Here is a 14,962-nt window from a genome sequence, read left to right as displayed (position 1 = left end):
AGTAATAAAACTGCAAAAAAGCAAAATTGCAGAGGAAATGTATGAATGGAAATCATAAAATTAGAGGGCAGAGGTGTAAGGAGAGTTACAGAGAGTTTACAGTGGGATTAAATTAAGGCGTAAATTGCTGATGCACATACAGCTAGAGCTGCCTTTTATTACGGTCAAAGTAGTAGGTCCACTTATTATTACAGTGCAGTACAATCAATTTCACTCAAAATTTGGATAGTTTTCACTTTGACACACACAATCAGAGGAAGGTGCTATGATTTATTGTTGCAAAAGCAGCAATGGTAAAAGCAGCAACCAATGCTTAAGGTTGATGAATGTGTGGATGATGATGTCTTAAGATGGATTTTCCCTCAAATCTAGGATGTCCTTCATTACTTACTTCTTACGCACCCCTTCTTCCGCCCTTCTATTTTTCTTTTCTTTTCACATCTTTAGTTTATTTCCAGTTTGAAACTCCTCAAATTCGATTTTTCACATATTTAATTTGGTGGTTAAAGTTTTCTATAGTGAACAAATGACAACAATTTGATCAATTTATCACCTACAATGCCGTGCTTTGGTGTGATTATTCTCTTAAAATGGTGATGTGTAGAAATAGGTCTACTTAAAAGGCCTAATAAAGAGGAAATAGTTATTGAATTATAAATAAAAAATATAATCACTATTAAATCGATGTGAGACAAGAATCAGGGTATTCAACACATCCCCGTATTGAAAGGGTTGGCAGCAGAACCATACATAAATCAATTTCATAATAATTCTGATCTATTTAGCAAATTATTTAGACAAAATATATTCGCGCAAATATCACATGTACCATGCTCATAACTTGAATTAAATCATGCTTTAAGTTAGTTGAAACCTAAAACATGCTTCTCTACGGATTAGCCATTTTACCTTGAGGATTCTCCAAATAATCGAAGATAGCTAGCGCCTTCTCCACGTGAATATCTTGAGTACTAAACCAAAGATCTCTTGACTGGTTCCCGGACTGTACACTGATATCAGTGTAGGCTGATCTCACCAGAATACTATGACTTAAATAAAGAAGACAGAAATCCTATCTCACATATGAGAGAAAATCGTCCCTCACAGTGTAGGAGGGGGGGACAGAAATTTTGATGAAAATTAAGTGTATTTTCTATCTCATTTATTCTCCTATTTATATTAAGTCACATATTGGGCCAAGTCAGAGATCTATGGAAGCTTTTGGATATGGCCTCCCCCAATTAGCTTTTTACTAATAAAATTGAACCCACAATTTAATACAAATTTATATTGAAATATTACGAGCAGTCACTACAGAAGTAATATTGCACTGCCCATCCAAATCCGAAATTACAAGTAATCCGGCTTTCCATTGTTTGTTGTTTATTTCCCGCGCTTAAGATAGAAACATCCATTACTTAATTAGTGTATGCTATGAACTTAATTAATTAACATCTTATTAATTCCAAGAATGGACTTAGCAAGAATTATTTATTAAAAATTCTTCCTAATTAATTAACTTAATTATTAAAAATGCTTGCTAATAACGCTTATCTATTATTCATAGAGTAATCAAACTCTAACTAGCTTGGTTCCGAATAATAAAGCCTTGTTTTTAGCTCCTCTTGAGGACGTTATCAAACGAGACTCACCTCGCGCACGATTCAATATAATAGCAATCCTAGTACCGCTAGATATTAATCACCACTACTCAATATACCAGGATTATTGGGTTGCGAAAAACCCGCACCTTTGGTAAGTCAAAGTAGTGCATAATCAATGTTGTATACCCAATGCTAACGTACATTGATTAAGAAATAAATGATTTATCAAGACCCCATCTTTCAGTAGATAGTATAAAAACTTGTCTCGCTGTTAGATCCAATTCAATGCTCTACCACACCAATGTCATCTTATTTCAGTAAGGCTTAGAAATATGCGGACTGACATTGCAACCTTTCATAATAGGTAGTCTAGGCCTATCTGGGTTCAGGACTGACCGTGTTACCTTAAAGTGGACGACGCCCACAACCGGTCGACTAAAACAAAAACTTAGACTTTGTTAAGTTACTTATACGTTTAAACATGCAATAAACATCTATTAAATGTAAAACATAACAACATTATGATAAAAATAATACATGTTGCATCCATTGGAAAATAAAATAAGAGTTTTTACAATATTCAATCACTCGAAATGTGATTTTTAGTAAACACGTATATGTGTCCTACAATACACATCGAACTTCCACACATGAGACAAAAGAGATTCATCATCGATTGCTTGCTACCAGCCTACCATGTATGTAGAAATAAGTCATTGACCCCCTTAAAATGTCACATATGAGAGGAGAGTCATCCAAGAATATATAGAAAACACAAGATCAATGTCAAGTCGATGTAAGACAATAATCAGGATGTTTAACATGTTGCTAGATCGATTGGGTTGGGTGGTGGTAGGGCGTGACGGTCACACGATTTTCCTTTCTTTTCTTTTTATAAATTAACATATTTTTTATACATATACATTATGAGGTGTGATCAAATACAAACTCTCTATAATACAAACTATACAAACTGATGTCAACGGAGTGTACAAATTCTGTCAACGGGGGGCTGATGTCAACGGAGTGTACAAATTCTGTCAACGGGGGTTGATGTCAACAGGGTGTACAAATTATGTCAACATGGGTGTACAAATTCTGCTTGTTCGATGTCAACGGAGTGTACAGATTTGTAGGAAATGTTGACATTAGAAAAATCTCTTATATTAACCGTTGATTAATTGTATTAAGTTAGTAGGATTAAAGTTTGTATAGTTTGTATTATAGAGGGTTTGTAGTTTATCACACCCCTATACATTATATACACTTATCACTTTTTCATACTTCAATATAGTGCCTTTGGGGACATCCGATAAAATTGGAACGATACAGAGAATTTGCATGTCCCCTGCGCATGGATGACACGCATAAATCACTTTTTCATATTATTAATCAACATTACATTTTGTACATATTTCATTAATCTGATCTCCTTGTCAACAAATGTAGTTGTGAACTCTGTTTCTAGGCAAGCTGAAACACTCCAGATGGGGATTAAGCATATTCACAATGTGTATACATAATTCTACAAAGTCAATTAGGCAAATAAGTCCATCTAAAATTAAAAATAACAAACAATGTGAAATTCGAAACATATGAGGTCCAACTCCATCATAACTACGCGAGAAACAGAGATGTGGCGCCATCATCAAGAAAATCTGGATTTAGTTAATGAATGTGTTTAGAGGGACAAGTTATACTAATCACTACACCTCATAATACTAATTGAACTCTCAATGCAGTACTAAAAATTATTGAAATAATAGTTGGAGTATGTTTTAGATGATGTATGTTGTTTTTTGTGGGGTGAAATAATGGGTTGTTAAGGTGATTGTCTAGCAATAAGAGGGATTGCTTACTTAGGCTGCAACCCACAATAAAACATTGAATTGTATTGCAGTTGTGAAACAAGCATAATTAATTACGTTAAGTTGGCATGTGACCCAACATGCTGTGGGGACGCCGACGGCGTCGTTTCCTGCTCTTCCTACAAAACTACCATTTCTTGCATTTAAGGATTTAACTTCTTGTCTCCATGCATGAATCATGAATTCATCCACCACAAAACAAAAACAGAGGCGTACAAAGATAAACTTCTTGTTTTCAATATTTCGATTTTTAGATTTCTAGATATTGGTTTTTATTTATGCGGTTTAGGGCTTTTCCACATATATCATACTAGTACTAAAGATTCGGTCATATTTTGATTTTGCATACAAATTTTGGAATTTTGAATAAATTTACGAATTTAAATAATGAGGAAGTGGATTTACAATTTGTTTAGAAAAGTCATACGTTAGTAAAAACTAGGAGTCCTATCTTTTAAATGAAGGGGTGCTACATCAACTGTCATTTCATATTTAATTAGTGGTTTAAGTTCGTATAGTCATTCACAATTTTCAGACTTCTGAGTGCAAAACTAAAATACACCAAAATTCCTGTATTTAGGTGCAAAATGACTCTTTTGTGTGTATTGAAAATAGAAAGACGTCGTTTTGATGAAGCAGTGCCATGTCAAATTGAATTTTTCCAATATTAAATAAGTATTTGAAAATTTATCATAGTGCGTTGTTCATATTACGTAAGAAGTTAATGTAATTAGGCGTCTATGCTGTTGAAAAGTAAAAATGCGGAAAGTAAAACTGAAGAAATGTTAAAGACTACATTTTTATTGATTTTGAATTGTTCATTGAGATACCTTCTACATGGCTATTTATAAGACTCTAGATATAAATATACCTAGGAACCATTCTCATTGAAACTCTACATTGTAAATGTTATTCTCTTCCCAACATACTTGAGACTCACATGTTTTCTTCCCAACATACTTGGGACTCACATGTTCTCTTTCCAACACTCCCCCTCAAGTTAAGTATCGAGTTTTTCGAAACTTAACTTGCACGATCTTCACTTTGATAAATAGTTTATACTCGTATTCAGGAGTCCTTCATTTTTCATTGACAATTTATGCTCGTATCATAGAGCTTCTTCAATTTATCACTGATAGTTTTTACTCATATCAAGGAGCCTTTTTTTCATTGAAAGTTTAGACTCATTTCAAGGAGCTTCTTTTTCCTTCATTGAAAGTTTAGGCTCTTATCAAGGAGCTTTTCATCATTGAAAGTTTAGACTCATTTCAAGGAGTTTCTTCAATTTTTTGTTGACAATTTTAACTCGTGTCATAGAGCTCTTCAATTTTTGATTGACAGTTTTAACTCATATCAAGGAGCCAATCTAGACAGTTTTTACTCATGTCCGGGAGCCATCTAAGATAGTTTTAGCTCATATCTAGGAACCATCTTCGATTTGGGTTTTTTTTCTTCATATTTCGCAAAAGACATAACATTCTTTCGCAATTTTTTATAACTGGGGAGCAATTTGCAATTTTTAAACGTGGAGGGACCAAATTATGGTTTACCTCCAATCAAAACTGCCCCCCCTTTGTTTCTCTCCTTTTCTATCATTTCCAACTTTAGTCGTCCTCCTCCATTCGACGAGCCCGAGCCGGCTCCTTCTAGTTTCTCCGGCTGTGGTAGTCCATTTCATTTTCCTTTCCAACTCCGGTCACCTGCCTCTTATCGGCCGGTGCTTCTCCGGCATTATGCTCCCCTCTCTTCGGAATTCTCCCTATTCCGGGCTGCATTTTTCACTTTGGTTTCTCCTCTTGCCGCCATCACGGCAGATTTCCCCGCCTCAACTCAATCGACAATTGTGCACCGAGCCTCCTTCGCGGTTGATTTCTCCTCCGGTTAACTGGCCTTCGCTGCACTAACCACAATGTTGATATAATCGAGGATGAATATTCCGACAGGGTACTTCCTCTCCCCTTCTGGCGGATAATTCTCCTACTTGCTTTGCCTCTTTTCCGGGCTGTCTTGCACTGTAGTAGCTTTCTCGCCCTCTCACCAGCGGGCATCTTTGCCTTCTCGGCCAACCTACATTTGGGGAGGGATTGTTCGGTCGGCTACTTCTTCTCCCCCTCGGCCGGACAAACCGAGGACTGCTCCGTTTCCTTCTCTTTTTCCAGGTGGCTTCTCTCCAATGGCGGCGTCAAAACTGGTGGTTGGCTTTACTCCTATAGCCGATGATCGTTCGACAATGGCTGATCTTTCCCCCTTCCCTGGATGATTTAGAGTCCTTACGTTCGCAGCCTCTCTCGTCTGCCTCCTCTGTTTTCTCAGCCCTCCTACTTGCCGGTTTCGGCTTCGTGCTGCTTCGATGTCTAGAGACGACAGCGACCACTCCTTGCTTCTTGCCGCTGCCATCTCCACCATGGTTGGTCATTAGAAGAGCAGCAGCCTCACTGTCGCCGACGTCTACTCATCACTGTCGGGGTTTCAAGGCCGTTGTCATCGCCTTGGCTACCACCGCTGCTCGCTGCTGCTGAGGCCAGAAGTGAGGCGGCTGCTCTGGCATGGTCATCCACTGCTGATGATGGGGCTGTTGCTGATCCTTCCCTATAGGTGGTGGCGCCATTCTTCGTGGCTGCTGCATCATTCTCGGCTGGAGCTAAACCCAAAATTTTCATAGTTGTTTGGTATACTTGGCAGATTCTCGGCTGTATATTTGGGAGAGGTTTTTTTTTTTTTTTTAAGACAAATCGATCCATGGAAGGATCGAACCTGCTCTGATACCATGTTGAAAAGTAAAAATGTGGAAAATAAAACTAAAGAAATGTTAAAGACTACATTTTTATTGATTTTGAATTGTTCATTGAGATACCTTCTACATGGCTATTTATAAGACTCTAGATATAAATATACCTAGGAACCATTCTCATTGAAACTCTACATTGTAAATGTTATTCTCTTCCCAACATACTTGAGACTCACATGTTTTCTTCCCAACATACTTGGGACTCACATGTTCTCTTTCCAACATATGCATCCATAATATTTTTCTTATTCATGTGAATACACAAACTGGAAATTGCTTGATTTAGTGTATATATGTGTTGATCTAGTGGTGGATAATGTTCAATGCTAATTGCTAAATATTTCGGATTTGAGTCTACTAGTGTTGACACCCGTGCTATGCACGAGACATAAGAGTTTCAAAATATAAATACAAATTTTAACAAATATATAGAAAATCACCTCTTAAAGCAACGTGAAGATTTACAAAATAAAAAATGTATTAATATTGTCCCACTATAAATAACGAATTTAGAAAAGCCCTATCAAATGAAAATTTTAAAAATATGCTGATAATTTATAGTACAATTTTAATTAATAATTTAAGTAGGGTACAAAATTATGCTGATAATTTATACTACAATTTTAATTAATTAATAACAAATAATCAAAAAATAAAAATTAATTAAAATAAAATATTAAAATAAAAAAGTAAATTTGAGCAAAAATCAAAGAGAAAATATCAGATAATGAAAAAAACAACAAATGTGATCAAGAAAAACATAAATATTCAAATAATCCTCCAAAACTTAGAAATACAACAACAACTAAGTAGTTCATAAGTTTTGAAACACCTCTTTGTAAACAACATCAACAATAGAATCATCATTATAGAAGAATAAATCTAAGTCAACTCAATTTTAACTACATATACTACCATTAATAATTTAAATATATATATTTATAAATTATATAGCTTTAATATTAAATATAAATATAAAATTTTATGTAAATATAAATTTTAAATAATTTTAATATACTAAAAAATAATACTACAAAATATTCAAGAAATTTATATACTCCCCCGTCCCATATAAATACGTCATATTTCCTTTTTCATCTGTCTTATATAAATAGTCAATATCCATTTATGACAACATTTTTCTCATTCTCTTTCACTTTATTATTTATGGCCCCCACTATCCAATACAAATGACGTATTTCTATGGAACGGGGAAGGAAGTATAAATTTAATTACTTAACTAAAAGTAAGTCAATTTCTAAGATAAATATTAAATAAAGTTCAGTAAATTAAAAATCACATTATGACTTTAGCGCTTAAATCATAGGAGTAATAATAGAGGCCAACACCAAAATAATACTCCTATCAATTGTAAAAGTTTGTACTATTAATTAAAGCCTAAATCATAAATCTCATGTTTAAGAAGAATACAATAATAAAAAAGTTAATAACAACAAAATAAAGAAATCAAAAGAGAATCCTAAATTATGTGGCCTACACGTATATGGAGTGCAAAACTATTAAACGTGTACCACATTATTGAATACCTATTATACATGTTTTGGACATATAAATAAACCTAATATACCTAAATACTGTAAAAGCCCAAACAAAGGGACAAATAATATTAATACTAACATTTTATCAAACCCTACAAAAAATTAGGCCCACTTCTCTCTCCAAATCGGGAGAATCTACTTCACCCGCCACGACCACCGCCCTGTTTGCCTCCTTTCTCGCCCGTGCTCGTTCCCGCCCAGCCCGCCTCCTAGCTCGGTCAGCCTAGCCTGCCTCGCCGTCCAAGCCTCGGTCACTGTCTCGCCTTCCACGCGTTGCCGGAACGTCTCTCCGTCCACCGCCCACCTGCTTCACCACAGCCGGCCCGACTGATTAATAGTGGAGTACCACCTCCCCAAGATTCAATTTTTTGTTGTAAATATGTTCCATTTGTAAATGGTATATTTATAAAGGTTAAACTTCTTTAGGAAGCTATTGTCTTTTTATTGGATTCGACAGCCATTGCCAATAATAATGTTTTGGGTTGTAGCATAAGTTTTTGGGAAGATAATCAGAGAAAGGAAATAAACTATATAGTATAGTATGTAATTGCTTTTTGAATATATTTGTAATTTGCTTTTGAATTATAATTAAAAGATTTTAATTGTTACAAAACCTATTCAAGCGTAAGACAAATAGGCTGCACCCTATAACACACCTTCTCGGCAATTATATAACAAAATATACTCAAGATGATTATTTACAACATTTTTAAAAGGAATAAAAAAATAATTACATCATCAGCTTTTTATTTTCCCTCCAATTTTCATCCAAATGTCCCTTTTTATTAGTATAGATTATGATGATTAAGTTTCTATTTATTTATCCATAAAAATTTAAAAAAGAAATAGCTGAACTTGTGTTGGTATGTTGATATATGGAGTCAAAATACTCGGGTCTGAATACATCATGATATGACATATTGCTTATTTATCCATTGAAAATGCTGTATTTGGACAAAGGTTGTAATAAAATTGTGAGCTGAATATTTTGAACTCATAAAAGTTTAAATCTTTGGGCTAGTAAACTGCTGCCTTGGGCCTAAAATCAAGAAAAGATACATACACTGAAATACATGGCCCAAAAGAAAGATGCCAGTTAAAAGTAAAACAACCATCATAATCATGTAGTAGTTTGATTTGATTTAATAATTACTTCAGTTTTTTTATTACATACCTAATAAAACTGGATATTTGGTTTAATAAACTCATACTGTCATACATATTGGAGTATGAATTACTCATAGATCTCGAGTTCAAATAGAATTTCAATTTAGTAATATAGGAGTATGAATTACACATATATTTCAGACTTGTATAATATACGGAGTACATGTTAAATCGTTCCCGAAAAGTATTATATTCACACAACCTCTAAAAAATGTTTATTTAATCAATTGATGTACTACTCAAGTGGTAAAATATACTCCATCTGTATTCAAAAAATAGAAACATTTGAAACGGTACGAGTTTTAATGCATAATTGGTAAAGTAAGTGAGAAAAAAATTGATAAAATAAGAGAGATGAAAAGAAAAATGAGTAAAGTAAGAAAGAGGAAGAGAAAAAAGAGCGAAATTAGAGTTAGTGAATTGTGGGGTCCATGTCCTAAAATAGAAAGATTCTAAAATTTCTATATATAAAAAACGATCCAAAAGGGAAATAATTTGATTTCAATGGAGGGCTCAAGGAAAACGCCATTAATACGACACCGTATTAGTCTATTTAATTACCTTCATAATTTCCCATTATGTGCATAACTGCATTGCCTCATGTCGTTCATCTCAGCTGCCTTTGTAGAATTCTGACGTCCTTTAATAATATTATTATGTACACCAAATTACTAAATCAAGGCCAAATGCTTACAAGTTGAATTATAAAATTATTAGGGCCTGGGGCGCCATAAAGCCCGCCCTATGCACCGCCATATCAGCATTTTATCATCATGCCCTTCCACCTGCAGTGGGGCGTCCTAAGGGGCTCCCTATAGGTTTTACTATTGTTTTGTTAATTAATTTAAATTTTTTCAAATATATAAATGCAAACTGATTAAAAAACACAACAATTAAATAGAAACGACAAATAATACATTCATTAAAAAAAAGTTACAATGGTTATAAATAAAAAAAGTTGACAATTCTATAAAAGCCCCAACTTCCGGCGCAACTCATCGATCAACCCTTGGAGGTATTCGGCTCTGGTCGGATCCGTACCCTTCATAAGGGCTTGTGCGTATCTAACAACGTCTGCGCCATCGAGGCCGTTGCCAAATCCGAGTAGGCAATTGTCGCCGGGGTCGGGGTCGGGATCAGCGATGGGGGGGCCGCGGCCGAGGAGGATGTCGCTTGGGGTGTCGAAACGGGTAGCGGGTAACAGGTAATCCCGAACCCGACCCGTTACCCGCCGGGTATAGGGTACCCGTTACTCGACGGAATCGAGATACCCGATACCCGACCGGGTAATCCCGATAGTCCCGAAAATACCCGATATATATATATATATATATATATATATATATATATATATATATATATATATATATATTGATATTTTATAATTTTTTTATTTTTTATTTTAATACTTGCTATTCATGATGTAATTTTTTAATATTTTACATGGTTTGATCTCAATTCTCAACAAAATTAAATAATAATAAAAAGTTTCAAGTGAGACTATTACATCATTAAGTAGTATTTTTAAAAAGCATCTAAAATATACAAATAATATTTTAAAAAAAGAAGATTTAAAAAAAAAAGTTTCGAGTCGGGTACCCGCGGTGTCGGGTGCGGGATACCCGACTCGGGTATCAGGTAATACCCGACTAAATGCGGGGCGGGTATCGGGACTAACTTTTCGGCCAAAATCGGGTGCGGGTACCTGCGGGTACCCGTTTCGACACCCCTAAATGTCGCCTTCGCCTTCCCCTTGTTCTTTGCAGCCTTGACGCCTATGGGACGCTGCCGGGAGGACATCGGTGTGACGGAACTCTCTTCCTCCGTGCACGTCCGGTTGAGGTCCACCGGACAAGTTCCGCTTTCCCTGGTCGTGTAACCACCAGTGTCGGTGGTCTTCGTCCTCTTTGTCGCACCGGTGTGCAGAATCCCACCTTGGAACTTCTGCTTGTCCCTCAAAAGTGCCCAGATGTTGAAATGCTTGAAGTCGCCGTACATGGACTGGTACGACAACAACGCTCTATCGCGCACGTCACTCAAGCTCTCGCCGCTTCCCTGATCCCTCGAGCACTTCTCGTACTTCGCCGTGAACAGGTTGACTTGCTTCAACACCTGATCCCAGTGCTTGCGGAGCTGCTCCCTTTGGCGCTTGTACGCGCTCGGCGGCTTCGCCTCATTGTAGCGCTCAGCGATGCGCTCCCAGTACGTAGGGGTGAGCAAAAAAAACCGGAAACCGAATATCCCAACCGAACCAAACCGAAATTTTGAAATTCGATTCGGTTATTTCAGTTTTTCGGTTCGGTTCGGTTCGGGCGAAGAAAAAACCGAATAACCGAATTATATATATTCTATTAATTTAATATATTATATTATATATAATATATAGTATATTCTTTTAATAAATTCTACTATATTATATATATTTTATGTATTATTAATTTTATATTATATATAAATATTCTATTAGTATATATAAAATAAAATAAATTACACACACATATATATATTAATATTATATTTATTTTTTCGGGTTTTTCGATTTTTTCGGTTTTGTTCAGGTTTTTCGGTTTTTTATATTCGGTTTTCGGTTTTTCAGTTTTGATTTTTCGGGTTCGGTTCGGTTTGGATTTTGAACTAAATTCGGTTTTTCGGTTTTGGTTCGGTTTTGATAAAAAACCGAACCGAAACCCGAATGCACACCCCTACCAGTACGCGAGCTGCTTTTGGTCGTACTGCGTGTTGTCGTCGAACGACCGATATTCGCCAGGTTGTGTACCCGGCCACCGTGCGCCATCTCCAAATATCGGGCTACCAGGACTTGAGTATCCACCGGAATCCATTTATACCGTAATTTGAGAGTTGAAAAGTGAATCGAAAAGTTACAAATGAAATCTGAGGATGGGGTATTTATATAAACAAAATTTTCGAATTAAAAAAAAAAAACTAAAACGCGTTGCATCGTCCGCGTCGCCCACAGTGGGCGGACGATGGCGCCGACGATGCCCTATCGTCCGCGCTTCGTCCGCGGACTAAGCTTAGGGCGCGGACGACGCATCATCCGCCCCATTGTGAATGCTCTTATGCCTGAGATTTTTTTAATGTAGTCATTACTTAACTAGAAGATGCATTGTTAAGAAATTATTGATTTTATAAACACCCTTGAGTTTCAATGCTGAATGATACAGTTATAATCTTGATTTTGTATCGTAAAAGAATCCACTCGACTCAAGAGATAATGATAGATTCGAATTCAATTATTTAGTCTATGAATACCACAACTCCACTAAGTAAACCAGTTGAACTGAATTAGAAAATACAAATATAAATTAATTGGCAAGATATTTTAGTTCCAAATTAGTAGATTTGGGATTCATGAGAAAACATTTTACTTTCAAATTAATACATTATAGCTGCAAATTAAGCTACTACTCCACTAGTGTAATTATATGAACCCATAAAAAAAAACTTATCTGACACAAAAATGGAGAAGCATTTACTGGTATTGAATTTTTTTTAAAAATAAATACAATTTAGGATATAAAATAAAACTTCTCTAACATTCTTAATTACATTAAAAATATCCTATATTATTTTTTTCAGTGTCCTACCAAATAATGAAATTAAATAGGATGAACAGAGTCGAATGAGGTAAAATCTAACCACGTCATCCACTGATTCTGGTCAAACATAAAATCTAGATTAGTGCAATTGGTATCCATCAGAAATCTTTGACTCTTGAATATTGGATATATTCATAAATCTATTAGCTCTTAGAATTAATTTCGTGTCATTTGAATGATGAATATATCTTTGGAGCAGTAGTTGAAAAAATGTCTGTAAGTTTTTTTGAAAAAAGTTTTTTAATTCTTTATTCGTTTTGGATTTAATTAAATAAAACATAACATTTGGTGTAAAATTTTTTTTACATCAATTGTTATCTTAAATTAGTGAACCACGTTACATTAGTAAAAAAGAAGCAATACTAATATAATTAAATAGTACTAGTAACTTGTTTGTTGAAATACTCCTAAAACTTAGTCCACCCACGCAAGAGGCTCAAGCCGACCACGGTTGTAGTATGAATGTATATAAATTAAAATTGTTGTTCTTTTAGTATTTTCATCTCGATTCTTCAAGATACTACAATTATTATGAATCTGTCAACCAAGTTATCTCGAAATGAATACTTTTACTGGTGTTTACATAAAATATTTCAAGCACTTATTAATGTACAAAACTTTATAGTTGATAAAGATATAATCAATTATTGAAAATGAAAGCATAATAAGATTGATTGGAAATATCAACTAAATAACGAATACTTTTCAAAATCTCTCTCAACGTAAGATATAAATTTCAAATTTATGACAAGGGGTGAGGCAGTGATAAAGTGCAAACTTTATATATTGTACAAAGTTCAAACTCTTTTGTGCTAGCACATTATCAACACATTGTCAATGCATTGTAAAATTTCAAGATTTTGATATCAACACAACGTCAATCATTGACATTGTGTTGACATTTTTCATTGCTGTTATATGTTAACATTTTTTAACAGTATCACAATTTAGAGTTTGTACAATATTTATAGTTTGCATTTGATTATATATTCCACAATAAAATGTAATCAAATAGTACAACACTAATCACGTCATTTTCTTTCCAAGCGACGACAAAAAAATTTGTTTATGAATTTCCCTTTTAACGTCAAAAACTATTTTCCAATTAAATTTTCTATCATATTGATAATTAACGCTGCTTAATCTGATTAGTTTGATATCCTTACGAGAAGAACGCATCTATATATACACTAATCACGTCAATATTAATTTCTCCCAATTTTCATGTGCATGCCGATTATAGTAACGAGTGTTAGCCCACGCGCTATGCACGACACAAATATTTTTATTTTATTAATTAGACATTGTAAATAATTAAATAAAATAAAAAATAACATTATTACATAAGATTAAAAAATAAAATGTAATACATTATAGTCACAATATGTTAGATAATTACAAATATAAAATTAAATAAGTTTTAAATAAATCAACATGAAAATATTTGTTAATTACAACACTTATATTGGTCTTTACAACAAAAAAATTTACCATCCTTAACACATATCCACTTTAATATTAAAACACTATCAATATTCAACTAATATAAATATTTAATATACAGCTATAAAATATAATTAGGACAATGATATTGCCATAAAAAGATAAAGAAATGAACAACAAAATAAATAAAAAACACACACATATATACATTAAATCAATAAAACAAAAGTTAGTAAGTCATGAAAAAACTTATTTGTAAACAATCTTAACCATACAATAATAAGAACAAAAGAGAGATCATCAATCGATGATTTATGTTGTATGTATATGCGCAAATACAAATGTGATAATTTATGGTTTTTGTCTTCTTTGCTTCCTTTCGCCATTTCATTGACATTAGGTGTTTTTCTTCGCATGAAAGTTATGGAAGTGATGAAGTTGACGACGAATGTGTAAAGCTGTAGCTTCAAAATATTATACATAGTCAACAACTTATGTGATTTCTTTATTTGTAAAAAACAAAATATTGTAGCCTAGTCAGAAAAATAAAACAAATTAACATGAGGAAAATACTTAGATATGAACTAATGTCATTAAAATATAATGTTCAAAATAGGATTTAAAAGTGCTATTTGCCTTTTACCATCTTTTGCACAACTCTCTCCACTACCTCCGGCTCACATCTTTGTCTCTTCGTCTTTCACTCTCTCACATGACACCTGCTCCGCCTCATTTACGATTTCCACGATGATAGAACATGTATTTATAGGCAAAGATCACTGACAATTTTTAAAACCTTTCAAAACAAATACTAATTTGATATAAATAAAAAACGTTAGAAATCATTGGTATAATCATATTCAATTCATACTCTTAATTGATTATTATTAGCTTAATTTGGCAGTTTAAAAAA

At 34.1% G+C, this 14,962-nt stretch overlaps 1 pseudogene; it reads left to right on the top strand.

The window, feature by feature from the left end:
• Positions 1 to 2,897: 2,897 nt before the first annotated feature.
• LOC121766206 lies at positions 2,898 to 2,994 on the top strand (annotated as a pseudogene).
• Positions 2,995 to 14,962: the final 11,968 nt, after the last annotated feature.

Source organism: Salvia splendens, chromosome 14 (assembly GCF_004379255.2).
Source record: "Salvia splendens isolate huo1 chromosome 14, SspV2, whole genome shotgun sequence".
In the NCBI taxonomy this organism is placed as follows: domain Eukaryota; kingdom Viridiplantae; phylum Streptophyta; class Magnoliopsida; order Lamiales; family Lamiaceae; genus Salvia; species Salvia splendens.
The sequence above is the reverse complement of the archived record's forward strand: the minus strand, read 5'-3'. Positions and strand labels throughout refer to the sequence as shown.